Source organism: Jaculus jaculus, chromosome 7 (assembly GCF_020740685.1).
Source record: "Jaculus jaculus isolate mJacJac1 chromosome 7, mJacJac1.mat.Y.cur, whole genome shotgun sequence".
Lineage (NCBI taxonomy): Eukaryota > Metazoa > Chordata > Mammalia > Rodentia > Dipodidae > Jaculus > Jaculus jaculus.
In genome coordinates, this window is record NC_059108.1 from 73,357,840 (window position 1) to 73,373,273 (window position 15,434).

A 15,434-nucleotide genomic window follows, 5' to 3' on the forward strand; every position below is an offset into this window, starting at 1 on the left:
AATGGCCTGTATATCCATGACCTCATAGTGCCTGACACTACCTACACAAGACCATCATAAGAGGAGGAAAAGATCATGACATCAAAATAAGAGAGAGTGTTTGAGATGGGGAGGGGATATGGTGGAATTTCAAAGGGAAAAGTGGGGGGGGGGAGGGAGAGAATTACCATGGGGTATTTTTTATAATCATGGAAAATGTTAATAAAAATTGAGAAAAATAAATAAATAAATAAAAGATGAAAAAAAAAAAAAAAAGAAACAGGAGTTTAGAAGTCCTTAGTCAGGAGGAACCATATCTAACTTGCTTCAAACTGCAGTAAATATCAATGGCATCTTGGTCAATTCTAAATATTGAAAAGCATTCACTCCTACTATAGATGAAAGGAAAAGATCCTTTACTTGGAAAAAATGTCAAAGTATCATGTTTTAGATTTGTATCTCACTATTTGTGTGTGAATGCCCAGATAGTTGTAATAAACTAAATGTGAAGAATTCAATTACATATATGCACAATGTTTGGCATAGATAAGGATACAAGTGATGATTTGGGCAAAGTTAGGCTTAGGTATTCTTATTTTAAAAAATGTATTTATTTATCAGAGAAACAGAAGGACAGAGGATGGGTATGGCAGGGACTCCTGCTGCAGCAAAGGAACTCTAGATGCATGTGCCAGTCTTGTGCATCTTGCTTTATGTGGGTACTGGGGAATTGAACTTGCGCCATCAGGCTTTGAAAGCAAGCATCTTTATCCACTGAGCCATCGCACTAACCCTTAGATATTTTTAAATCATGGCTGAATTTAGGATCCAGCTGAAGCATGTCTGGGTGCTCCTGATACCATGGATGCATTTTCAACATTATGCCAATTTTGCCAAAACCCATAACCTGTATCTAATCACTATAGTCATATTGGTAAGTCAAACAAACATACATAAATGAACATTTTCAAAAAACCTAACTGTACTCTCGAAAGTTGTCTATGTTATTGAAGAAAGAATGAGGACTGGTTTCAGATTAAAGGATCGTAAAGGGACCTGACAGCAAAGCAAAGTGTGATTTGAAGCACTCTATTTTGAGAGCAACTCTGGTATCTATAAAGGTCTGAAAAAAAATATTGCAGATGGGCTAATGGTTTTCTTTGATTCAGGTAAATAATTTTTTAGTGATTAAGAGGATGAACTCACTGATAGCAAATGTGCATTGAGTATTTAGCGGTGAAGGGGCCTCATGTCTGCAAAGTATTACTCAAAGTTCAGAAAGGAATAAAATGTAGGTGTGAAGAGAAAGGAATAGGAACCCAGCAAATGTGGGAGAGCTCCTAAAGTTTGGATTTTATGTAAAGAAAATGCAAGAATTCCTAAAACTACTTGTGGAACCTGAATAATGATCTTGCTCCTTCCCTAACACGTCCATTTGCAAATCCAGACGCTGGCAGACAAGAATAAAAAATTAGCGATTAGTTGTTGATTTTTGAACTGGTCTCACTCTCTAGCCCAGGCTGACCTGGAACTCATAGGCTGGCCTCAGACTAACATCCATCATCCTACCTCAGCTTCTTGAGTTCTGGGATTTGAAGGCTTGCTCCACCACATCTGGCTAAAAGGGATTTTAAGATGGAGAGATGATATTTAATGATAAAGGTAAGCCCAAACCTACCCAATCCATCCTTGTAAGCAGAAGGATGAGGCAACAGAGCAGAATCAATCATAGGGAAATCTGAGGACACTGCACTGCTGGATTAGAGGCTAGACCAGATTCCTTAGGGCAAAGAATCCATGTGCTTCCAGAAGTTTCTATAGCAAGCAAGCTATTCTCAGAGGACCACAGTTCTGTTTACATTTAGATTTTTGTCTAGTAAGAATCATTTGTATTAAATGAATCTACAAATTGGCAGTCGATACAGCACTAATAGAAAACTAACACAAGATTTTTGAAACTTTTCTATTAATCTGAAGTTATTCTAAAATTTGCTGTGAGCGGCTGGGAAGATGGCTTAATATTTAAATATGCTTGCTTGCAAAGCCGGCTGGTCCAGGTTCAGTTTCCCAGCCACTAATCAAAACTGGATCCAAAAAGTGGCATGAGAATTTGATAATTCCATTTGAACTGGAAAGAGACCCTGGCACACCCACACATGTTTGCACATGCACACACACACACACACACACACACACCAATCAATAAAAGTTAAAAAATAAGTAAATTTTTTTAAGGTAGGGTTTCACTGTAGTCAGGTTAACCTGGAATTTACTATGTAGTCTCAGGGTGGCCTTGAACTCACAGTGATTCTCTTACCTCTGCCTTCCAAGTGCTGGGATTAAAGGTGTGCACCACAATGCCCAGCCCTGGAGTGCATTTCCTAAAATGAGAGTCATCTGTTAGGTTTTTTGGTCTAGAAATTCAGAGGTTTGGGCTGGAGAGATGGCTTAGCGGTTGAGCGCTTGCCTGTGAAGACTAAGGACCCCGGTTCGAGGCTCGGTTCCCCAGGTCCAACGTTAGCCAGATGCACAAGGGGGCGCACGCGTCTGGAGTTCGTTTGCAGAGGCTGGAAGCCCTGTCGCGCCCATTCTCTCTCTCCCTCTATTTGTCTTTCTCTGTGTGTCTGTCGCTCTCAAATAAATAAATAAATAAAAATTAAAAAAAATATTTAAAAAAAAGAAATTCAGAGGTAGGATTTTAGTTAAAACTGTGTAATAGCAATAACAAGTAGTAGGAATTACATCAAATTTTCAGAAGGTTACTTAGTGAAAGTCTCCATTTAATATATGACAATGGTAAGTAACTATTTTTTCTATTTTTTAGAAAACATCTTTATTTACTTGAGAGAAAGAGAGAAAGAGTATGGGCATACTAGGTCTTCTTGCCACTACAGACAAACTTCAGAGACATGTACCACTTTGTGTGTCTGACTTTATATAAATACTGGGGAATAAAATCTGGCAGTAAGCTTTGTAAGCAAGTGCCTTTAATCCCTGAGCCATCTTGCCAGCCCTTTTTTTTTTTTTTTTTTTTTTTTTTTTTTACATTTTAATAAAAGCCACTATGTCAAAGTTTGTGGCCATTATAGTGATTATAACAGATGCATTTGTAACTTTTTAAAAACATTTTATATTTATTTCAGAAGATAAATTTGTTGAAAAGAAGTTGCATTTTTTTCCAATTCTTCCACCAAAAAAATGCACTAGGAATTTTAGGACATTTGTCTAAATCCATCTTCTTCATCACCAATTAAAACAAAGAATCACTTATATCTAGTAAAAGATAGTCAAACATGCACAGATGAGTCTGGAAAGATGGTTCAGTGGCTAAGAGTGTTTCTTTCGCAAGTATGAGGGACTGATGGGACCTGAAAAAACCTGAATTGTAGTTCCCAACAGACACATATATCTGGGCATGGCCAAACACATATGTGTCCCCCTTGGGTACAGAGTGAGAGTACTGTGAGGAACAGAGATTGGAGAATGGCTCGAGCTGATGAAGATGAAAAGCTCCAGAATTAATGAGAGACTTATTCTCAAAGAAACACACATCTGAGTGATATAGGGGGTACCCAATATTCTCTAACCTCCATATTACACATGCTGAACAAATGTCCACACAGAAACAAGTGCATAGATGATACTAAAACGATAAATGATACCAGGGTGAAATAATGGTTTCACTCTACTAAATACTGCACAATGACTCAAAAGTTAAGAGAAAATTGACAAAAACTAAGCAGGGTTTCCTCCAAATGCTAATCTTGATTTGTGACTGGCCATGGTTTAGTATGTATGAGTAGTTCTGTAAAAGGTTGAGAGAATTGAGCGAAGAAGACTTGGCACATATTCAAAGATGAGGCAAATGCTGGGTAGCACTGATGCTGAAAGAAATTTAAAAGTTAGACATTAGGATTGGATTGGAAGTCAATGAAAATTTAAATCATAGTTGTTAATTTATCTTCTAAAATCATATTGAGGTATTGCCTGCATTTTTTCTATTATTTGCAGCAAACTTGTAAATGGCTTGTCATTTCATTGTTAAATTCTTAGAGTGACTTCTATCTACTTGTTAATTATGGGACAATGAAATAAAAGTATTTCCAAAATTGGGTTTGTGCTAAGTGGCAAGAAAAGGACAGGTTACATCTTCTTCCCAAACATGTACTTTAACTGTGTCTTGTTAAGTCTGGATTGGCTGAACAGTGTCAGAGAGGCTAAAAATACCCTTGCCCTAAAGAATAAGTGTGAGGAGAAGAGTCCAGCTTTCTGTGAGGATTGTTTGGAGTCTTTGTTGGTTTAGGCTAGACTCTTAATATTATTTAGCATGGTTTATTGTACATAATTAGATTCTAATTTCTGAAGAGAAAGACATTTATTTTCAGCACTGAATTGGTAATTCTAGTGAGGGTAGTTTTAAATTCAGAGTGAGTGTTATTCATGCTGTATACTAACATGCTTTAGAGGTAATTGTTTCTACTGCTTTTTAGGACACAGCTTGATGAATAAAATAAATTTGGAAAAGGAGAGACACAAACTGCAGAAATATAGACCATTAAAAATCTTATAAACCCACAACAAATACTTTAATTACATTGGGTGAATGTAAATCATGAATGCCAAGCAGCTGGATGCTATGAAAATGTAAATGCAAACTAATCAGAGGAAGCAGAATAAAGCTGGAGGCAGTATAAATCAAAACATCCATAGAAGAGGGGCATTCATCAGGCATAACCACTCAGTGGACACTGCAGTGTGCATGTGCATGTGTGTGCATGCACATGCATGCATGCACACACCCACACACACAGCAAAATTTTTGGGTAGGCATCAATTTTTACATGGCTTTATGGATTCTTATTTCTGTAATGAGCTCATTTGAAATATTTGCCTGGTTTAAGTTTTATGAAGCCACTAAGCCAACCTAGTTATTTGAATGACTTGACTAGATGTTATATATATATATATATATATATATATATATATATATATATATATATATATATGAGAGAGAGAGAGAGAGAGAGAGGAGAAGAAGCTTTTCCTTGTGGCATTTTCAAAAGTGTATGAAGGACTTCCAGGTAAGATGGCAGTTTAGGAGCCATGCCAAACCAGCCTAAGGAGGGAATTAAGCAAAACATCAGCAAAATATACTCTTCTTCCAAAAGGTGAAAGAGTATAGGTTATTCTTAGACACAGCTGAGAAGCCGAAGAGACCAAGATCCACCAGAAAGGAGGAAAATGGCCAGAGTCCCATGGAAGGGGTCACGGCTCTAGTTCCGCATGTGTCCGCCTGGTTCAGTACTGCCAGGTAGGCAGGCAACAGCAGCAGCAACAGAGAACAAACAGATTTTTAAACTCCATCAGCTTTCTTTCAAATTTAAGAAATCTGAAGGAAAGACAGCTGAGATCAACTAAAGAGCTACTGAAAGTGTGAGTAACTCCAGAAGTCTGAACTCTCCCAACCCCCACCATCAGAACCGCGAACCTCCAGCATTCAGCCCCCAGTAGCAGCACAGCCAGAAGAGCAAATCAAAGGTACAGCAGCACAGTACAACACAGAGAGATTGACTTGGGTACTCAGTATGGGTGAGATTGGAAGCCACCCCAAAAGGTAATGAGGCTGACTGACAAAAACAAAACAAAAAACCAAAAAACAGGTACATAGTCTTGCAAGAGCTAATCTCTCTTTCCTTGTCAGGGCAGGTTATGGGGTATATATTCTCGGTTGGCTTTACCATTTTCAAACTATCTGTATTTGGGGGTTGTATTTTGTTGCCTTTGGTGCTTTCATATATATATAGGGCCTTTGTTTTCTGCTTCTCTCATTATTGGGGGCAGTCTGATCTAGACTTAGGTTGACCTGGAACCATCAATCATGGGCTACAAGACGGCCTACACCTATTAAATTTTTTATATAAAAAAAGTAAGGGCTATCTCATTTGTCCTGGTGCTAACTTACTCTCCGTTGGAGAATCTGCTTCTCTTTTTCAGATAGATGTAGATACTAAGGAGAGAGCCACCCTGTCATACCTCAAAAGGGCCCCAGCTGAAACTAAGAAAAATTGGCAAAACAAGCAAGGGTGCTGTTTTCCTGATGAACCGGATGCCAGCACAAGGGGGAAGGAGAACAGCACAGAGAAAAATCAACCCCTACCAAATCAGAGAGCCAGCACCTCAGAGGCCCCCAACACCTCATCACTGAAGTAGACGACACATGAACCCAACATGGCTCAGGAAAATTTGGCAGAAGAGGGGGCAGAACGAATGTCAGAGCCACATGTTGGGTCATGATGTGCAGAGACATTTATCTTACCCATAACTGTGAGCTAACTCCACAATGCATGACCCATGTACCTCAACAAGGAGGGGCTATGGGGAGGGGGTAGGTCATGGATGAGCCTAATAATGGTACCAAACTGACTGTATTTGCTGAATGCAAAACTAATTAATTAAAACAAATTTAAAAAGAGAAAACATAAAGACACCCAAAAAAGTATTTGAGGAGGACATAAGAAAATGGATAGACCTCCCATGCTCCTGAATAAGCAGAATTAAGATTGTGAAGATGGAAATCCTATGAAAGGCAATATACAGATTTAATGCAATTCCAATTTAAATCCCAACATTGTTCTTCACAGGAATAGAAAAAGATGATCTCAAATTTCATATGGAAAGGCAGAAGATCTTAGATATCCAAGCATATCCTCAGCAAAAGTAATCCCTCTGGAAGCATCCACATACCTGATCTAAAGCTATATTACAAAGCCATAGTAATAAAAACAGCATGGTACTGGCATAAAAACAGGAGTATGGACCAAATGGAATAAATTGTGAACCCGGATGTTGGTTCAAGCAACTATAGCTACTTGATGTTTGACAAAGGTCCTAACAATATAGGATGGATAAAAGACAGCATTTTCAACAAATGTTGCTGGACAAACTGGATAACCATATGCAGGCAACTGAAACTTGATCCACCTATCTCTCTATGCCCAACACTCAAGTCCAAATGGATAATAGACCTCACCATAAGACCAGAAACTCGGCAAATACTGGAAGAAAATATAGGAGAAACTTTCCATGATTTAGGAATGGAAAAGGTCTTCCTAAATGTGGTGGTTTGATTCAGGTGTCCCCCATAAACTTAGGTGTTCTGAATGCTAGGTTCCCAGCTGATGGAGATTTGGGAATTAATGCCTCCCGGAGGGAGTGTACTGTTGGGGGTGGGTTTATGGGCTTTATAGCCAGTTTCCCCATGCCAGTGTTTGGCACACCCTCCTGTTGCTATGTCCCACCTTATGTTGGCCAGGGGGTGATGTCTACCATTTGCTCATGCCATCATTTTCCCCTGCCATCGTGGAGGTTCCCCTTGAGCCTGTAAGCCAAAATAAATCTCTTTTTCCCAGAATCTGCTCTTGGTTGGGTGATTTCGACCAGCAATGTGAACCGGACTGCAACAGTAAAGTGGTACCGGGAGTGGGGTTGCTGCTAGACACCTGACTGTGTGGATTCGGCATTTTGGAGCTGATTTTCAAGAGGAATGTGGAAGGAGTTGAAACCTTGGCCTAAGAGATGCCTTGCAGTGCTGTAAGTACAGCTTGATGGACAATTCTGGTCAGAGCTGAAAGACCTGAAGGCAGTAAGAACTATGGACTGTGAGGTTTGGCTTATGAGGGTGAGAAAGAGATTTGCTTGGACTGGGCTAGCAGTTTGTGTAGAAGCTTGCTCTTATGCCGATGTCCTGAGAAGTTGTGCAGGGTTGCTTTGCGTAGAAATGTACTGGTGTGTGCAGAGGGATATGGCACAGAAAGGAAAATCTTTGGGTGAACTGCTGCCCATTCAGCTGCAACTGAGAGATTACAACCTTTGAGACTGGGCTAGCTGACCTGTGCTAGGGCAACAAGAAGAATGTCAACTCTTTTGAAGGGGTCTGAGTGTTCAAGGAGTGGTCTGTTCTTCAAAGTCTGCTTTAATCCCCCCTGGATTAACAAATTGGCACCCTACCTGGTATTGTGGAGTATAAGAAATGCTGGAAAGAGGGTCATTGAGTTTGCAAAACGGTCGTGTGTTTTGGAAATGGCCATGGGCAGTGTGAAGCAAGTTTGCTGGTTGCCTGCATAGAGACCCCATGGGGCCATGAAGATGAACCGTGCATTGCAGTGGAGAGCCAGTGGAGATGCCGGGACCACGAGATGGCTGCCGAGGAGCTGCCGGCCCTGATGAAGTGTTCGAGCACTGTGAGTAGCCTAGCTGGAGGGGTGGAATTGGAATGCCAGAGACTTGTTGCTGGTTAGAATTATCGGACTTGAAGATTTGTTACTGGTTAGAGTTGCTGGACTTGAAGCTACAGAGTTTGATATTTGCCCTGATTGTTTTAAATCTTGTATTGGTTGAATTTTCTTTGCTATGCCCAATGCCATCTTTTGCAGTGTGAATATTTATTCTGTGTCATTATGGGTTTTTTGAGGTTATATTTTGGTATTATGGCTCAGTTAAAAGATCTTGGACTATGGGGATGTATGAACTTCATTGGAATTGATTAAAAACTATGGGGACTTTTAAAGTCAGACTGAATGCATTGTATTTTACATCATGTATGGATATCAGTTTATGGGGGCCAGGGGCGGAATGTGGTGGTTTGATTCAGGTGCCCCCCATAAACTTAGCTGTTCTGAATGCTAGGTTCCCAGGTGATGGAGATTTGGGAACTAATGCCTCCTGGAGGGAGTGTACTGTTGGGGGCAGGCTTATGGGCTTTATAGCCAGTTTCCCCATGCCAGTGTTTGGCACACCCTCCTGTTATTATGTCCCACCTTATGTTCGCCAGGGGGTGATGTCTACCCTCTGCTCATGCCATCGTTTTCCCCTGCCATCATGGAGCTTTCCCTCAAGCCTGTAAGCCAAAATAAATCTCTTTTTCCCAGAAACTGGTCTTGGTTGGGTGGCTTCTACCAGCAATGCGAACCGGACTGCAACACTGAACAAAACCCCAGTAGCACATGATCTTAAACACTCACTCAACCAATGTGCTCACAAGAAGCTGAAGAGTTTCTTTACAGACAAGCATACAATAAGCAAAACCAATAGATTACCCCCAGAATAGGAGAAAATATTTTCTGATTATCCTTCTGACAGAGGCTTAATCTCTAGAATCTACAAAGAACTCAAAAACCTAAACATTAAAAAGTCTAACAACCCATTCACAAAATGGGGCAAAGAGTTGGACAGGCAGTTCAAAGAGGAAGAAATACAAATTTCAAACACACACTTAAGAAAATGTTCATCACCCCTAATCATCAGGGAAATGCAATTTAAAACAAGTATGAGATTCCACCTTAACCCAGTAAGGATAGCAAACATCATAAAACCAAATGAAAATAAATGCTGGCGAGGATGTGGAGAAATAGGACCCTCATGCACTGTTGGTGGGAATGTAAGATGGTACAACCACTTTGGAAAGCAATTTTGAGACTCCTGAAATAGCTTACTTTAGAGTTACCAAAAGAGTCAGCTATTCCCTTACTGGGCTTGTACCAGAAAACCTTTAAATCTCAGTCAAGAGAGGTTTGCTCAACCATGTTTATAGTGGCTCAGTTGATAATAGCTAAGAGCTGGAATCAACCCAGACATCCATCATTAGAAGAATGGATGAATAAGATGTGCTGTATCTACACAATGGAATTCTACACAGCAGTAAGAAAAAAATGACACAATGAAATTTGAGGAAAAATGGTTGAACCTGGAACAGTTCATTTTCAGTGAACTTACCCAATCACAGAAAGATAATTGCTGCATATTCTCACTCATCTACAGCACCTAACCTGAATCTACCCAAGATGACATCATACCCAGAATGCATGGCTGGAAGCTGGATAAGAGTCAATCCACAGATAGTCAGCATGTCTAGTGCCAGAAGGTGCTACATGGGTGACTGGTAGAAAATGACCAATATCTGTCCAAGTAACCCCTGGTCTAACCTAGTTAGTATCAAATAACTTGTTGTGATGCTCACACAAGTGCAATAGTGGCACACAATCATGGTGCGAAACCAACTGCTCTTGATTTGGCTTACTGATCCACTCCGTGGAACTGGCCACATAGCTGGAGCTGGGAAACAAGTCATAACCAGATCCAAATGTGAGCCCACCTTCCATTATCAAGCTACCACCAACAGTGGGCTAGAAGGGGACCTTCACCTATTAAATTATCTATTAAAAAAAAGGTTATCCCTTTTGTCTCATGCTAACTTTACTCTCCATTGGAGGATATGCTTTTCCTTTTCATATAGACACAGATCCCAAAGAGAGAATCACCCTATCATATCTCAAAAGGCCCTCAGCTGAAACTAAGAATACTTAGCAAAACAAGCAAGCATGCTGTTTTTTTACTGGTGAACCAGGTATCAGCACAAGGGTGAAGGAGAGCAACACAGAGAACAATCAACTCCTACCAAATCAGATATGCAGAAACACAGAGGCTCACAACACCTCACCAATGAAGCAAACCAAAAATGAACCCAACATGGCTCAGGGAAATTTTGCGTAAGAGGGGGCGGAAAGAATGTCAGAGCCACCTGTTGGGTCATGAATCACAGAGACATTTATCCTATCCACCAGTGTGGGCTAACTCCACAATGCATGACCCATATACCTCAACAAGGAGGGCCCAGGGGGAGGTGGGATGACATGGATGAGCCTAATAATGGTACCAACTTGACTGTATTCACTGAGTACCAAACTAATTCATAAAAAATAAACTAATTAATAAAAAAAGAAAAAAATAACAGTTAAAACAAATGAGTAAAGAGTACACAGGAAATACTTCAAAATAAGAAGAATAATGGGAATAAATGCAAACCTTTCAATAATAACTCTTAATAACAATGGCCTCAGTGCACCATCCAGAAGACATGGGCTGGAAGACTGGATTAACAGGCAGGATTCTGTGTTTTGTTGCCTCCAGAAAACTCATCTCTCAATAAAAGATAGACACTGCCTTAGGTGGGAAGGATGGAAAACAGTATTTCAAGCAAACAGGCCTAGTTATCAAGCAGGGGTTGCTATCCTAATATTTCACAAGATAAACTGCAAACAACTTTAGTGAAGAAAGATAAAGAAGGTCATTTTATACTGATTAGAGGAACACTCCAGCAGGAGGACATTACAGTCCTAAACATATATGCACCTAATATGGGGGCTCCCAGTTTCATCAAACAAAAACTATTAGACTTCTCACAAACAATATCAAACACAATTGTAGTGCGAGACTTCATTACCCCATGCTCATCTATTAGCAAGGTCATCCAGCAAAAAATAAACAGAGAGACGTCTGAATTAAATAATGTCATGGAACAAACGGTCCTCACAGATATCTACAGAAAATTCTATCCAAATGCTGCAGAATATACATTTTTTCTCAGCAGCACATGGAACATACTCTAAAATAGACCATATAATAGGACACAAAGCAAATCTCCACAAATATAGGAAAATTGAAATAATCCTTTGTACTCTATCTGACCAAAATGGATTAAAATGCAAATCAGCAACAAGAAAAGCTACAGAGCCTACAGAAATTCATGGAGACTAAACAGTACACTATTGAATGATCAATGGGTCATTGAAGAAATCAAAAAGGAAATCAATGAATTCATAGAATCAAATGATGATGATAATGCAACATACGAAAAACTTTGGGACACAATGAAGACAGTACTATGGGGGAAATTTATAGCTCTAAGGGCTTATATTAATAAATCAGAGAGTTCATAAATAAACATTTTAATCCTTCACTTTAAGGTCTTGGAAAATGAAGAACAAGGCAAACCAAAAATCAGTAGACTAGAAGAAATCATAATGATTAGGGCAGAATTTAATGAAGTAGAAACAAACAAACAAACAAAAATCCAAAGAATCAAAGAATTGGTTCTTTGAAAGCATAAACAAGATTGATAAACCCTTAGAAAATTTGACCAGAAGAAAGAGAGAAGAGAAAATACTAATAAAATTAGAGATGAAAAGACACCATTACAACAGATACCAAAGAAATTCAGACAATTATAAGAATATACTTTAGGAAATTATATGCCTCTAAGTTTGAAAATCTGAAAGAAATGGATGATTTCCTCGATTCCTATGAACTTCAAAATTAAATCAAGATGAGATAATCCATTTAAATAGAACTATAACAAGTACAGAGATCCAAGCAGTTATAAAAAGTCTCCCAACTAAAATAAGCTGAAGTCCAGATGTATTCACTGGGAAATTTTACTAGACCTTCATGGAAAAGCTAGCATCAATGCTTCTCAAACTTTTCCATAAAATAGAAATGGAAGGAATTCTACCCAACTCCTATGAAGCCAGCATCACCCTCATATCAAAACCAGGCAAAGGCAGAACAATAAAAGAAAATTACAGACCAATCTCTTATACGAACATAGATGCAAAAATTCTCAACAAAATATTGGCAAACAGAATACAAGAATATATCAAAAAGATTATTCACCCTGAGCAAATTGGCTTTATCCCAGGGATGCAGGGATGGTTCAACATATGCAAATCAATAAATGTAATACATTATATAAATGATCTGAAGGACAAAAATCACATGATCATCTCAATAGATGCAGAAAAGGCATTTGATAAAAACCCAACATCATTTCAAGGTAGAAGTATTACAGAAACTGGGACTAGAAGGAACATATCTCAACATAATAAAAGCTATTTATGACAAACCTACACCCTACATAATACTAAGTGGAGAAAACCTGGAAGCTTTTCCACTAAATTCATGAACAAAACAAGGGTGTCCACTGTCCCCACTTTTATTTAATATAGTACTGGAAGTCTTAGCTATAGCATTAAGGCAAGAGACACTTATAAAAGGGATATAAATTGGAAAGGAAGAGATCAAATTATAACTATTTGCAGATGATATGATACTGTCTATAAAAGGCCCTAAAAAGTCTACCTGCAAACTGTTGATAAACACCTTCACCAGTGGAGCAGTATATGGAGTAAACACACGGAAATCAGCAGCTTCCCTATACACTAACAACAAGCGTGCGGAGAGCAAAACTAGGGACTCTCTCCCAGTCACACCTGCCTCAAGAAAACACAGCACCTTTGAATAAAATTAGCCAAGGAAGGGAAGGAGCTCCACAATGAGAACTTTAAAACACTCAAGCTAGAAATTGCAGAAGACACAAGGAAATGGAAAGAAATCACATGTTCTTGGATTGGAAGAAGTCAATATTGTGAAAATGTCAATCCTACCAAAAGCAATCTACACATTTAATGCAATACCCATTAAAATTCCAATAGCATTCTTCACAGAAATAGAAAAAAAAATTCCTAAAATTCATTTGGAAGCACAAAAAATAGCCAAAACAATTTTGAGCAACAAAAATAAAGCTGGTGGCATCACCATACCTGATTTTAAGCTATGTTACAAAGCCATAGTAACAAAAAAAGTGTGGTATTGGCACAAAGACTGACATGTAGGTAAATGGAACAGAATATAGGACCCAGATGTTAACCCAGACAGCTACAGCCATCTGATTTTTGATGAAAATGCCAAAAATATTCATTGGAGAAAAGATAGCCTCTTCAACAAGTGGTGCTGGGAAAACTGGATATCTAGATGTAGAAAGATGAAAATAGATCCTTGTCTTTCTCCATGTACGAGAATCAAATCCAAGTGGATCAGGGACCTTAATATCAGACCTGAAACTCTGAAATTGCTTGAGGTAAAGGTAGTGGAAATCCTTCAACATTTTGCCATAGGTAATGTCTTTCTGAATATAACCCCATTTGCTCAGAAAACAAAACCACTAATCAACTACTGGGTTCACATGAAATTAAAAAGCTTTTGTACAACAAAGGACACTGTGAATACAACAAAGAGACAACCTATAGAATGTGAGAAAATCTTTGCCAGTTATACATCTGACAGAGGATTAGTTTCCAGAATATGCAAAGTACTCAAAAAACAGAACAATAAGAAATAAAACAATCCAATCAAATATGGGCTATGTAACTAAATAGTGAGTTCTCACTGGAAGAATTAGAAATGGCATATAAACATCTAAAAAAGTGTCCTACATCCTTAGCCATTTGAGAAATGCAAATTGAAACTACCTTGAGATTCCATCTCTCTCCTGTCACAATGGCTACCATCAAGAAAACAAATGACAATAAGTGGTGGTGAAGATGTGGTAAAAGAGGTACCCTTCTCCACTGTTGGTGGGAATGGAATCTGGTACAGCCATTGTGGAAATCAGTGTGGAGATTCTTGAGACAGCTAAAATTATATTTGCCATATGATCCAGCTATAGCACTCCTAGGCATAGATGCTAATGACTCTTCTCACTACCTTAGAGATACTTGCACAACCATGTTTATTGCTGTTCTATTCACAATAGCTAGGAAATGGAACCAGCTTAAATGTCCCTCCACAGATGAATGGATAATAAAGATGTGGTACATCTACACAATGTAATTCTATTAAGTGGTAAAGAAAATGAAATAATGAAATTTGCATGGAAATGGATGGATCTGGAAAGGATTATACTAAGTGAGGTAACCCAGGCCCTGAAAGCCAAATGTTGTATGTTCTCTCTTATATATGGATCCTAGCTACAAATGTATAGACTTGTGTGTGATCTGGAACCAAAAATCAGTAGTAACGGCCCATAAGATAGAAAAAGGCTATAAGGGAAGGAGGTGAGGGAAGGACTTTAGGGGATGATATTGTATATATTTTAGAAGAACAGATTACAGAGAAGGGGAAGGCCTAAATATGGTCAGGGAAAGATATTGTATAAAAGAAGGGCAGGGGGAAGGGTCAATCCAAACTCACGATATTCTGAATAAGACATATGAACATATACTTTCTTGAATAATGGCACAACCAGAAGCCATAGATTGTTACTAGAAAAATTTTCAGTTCAGGGCTATCATACCTTCCAGTAAGTCATTAGCCAGGGAGGTCCCTGTTGCCTCCAAAACATTACAGGCTTTTGTCAAGACTCTTGGTTCCCATTGAGAAAGAGATGGTAAGACCCTATTACTGAAGACTTCTCATGCCTCAGAGGAAAAGTCACTGAGAAATCAAGTTGGTAATGAGCAGAAAACCTTCTCCCTGTAGCCCAGCCAACTGAAAGCATGAAAAAGCTGCACTGTATGCATTCTTATGGGAGACAGAAGTCATCAGCTATGAAAACAGTAGACATTGGAAACCTCAAGTTTGGCCAAACAGACCAAATGACTAAACGAGTGCAATAGTGGCATGTCTGCTCTGGGGGAAACCAACTACTTTCTAATTGGACTGAAGGCCCACTCTATGGGAGGGAATGCATGCCTGGTACTGAAAGCCTAATCAAAAGCCTATGGCAGGGGTGGTCACGAGCCTTAGGGTAATAATGCCAGCTCTTGCCTGGATGAAAGCAACAT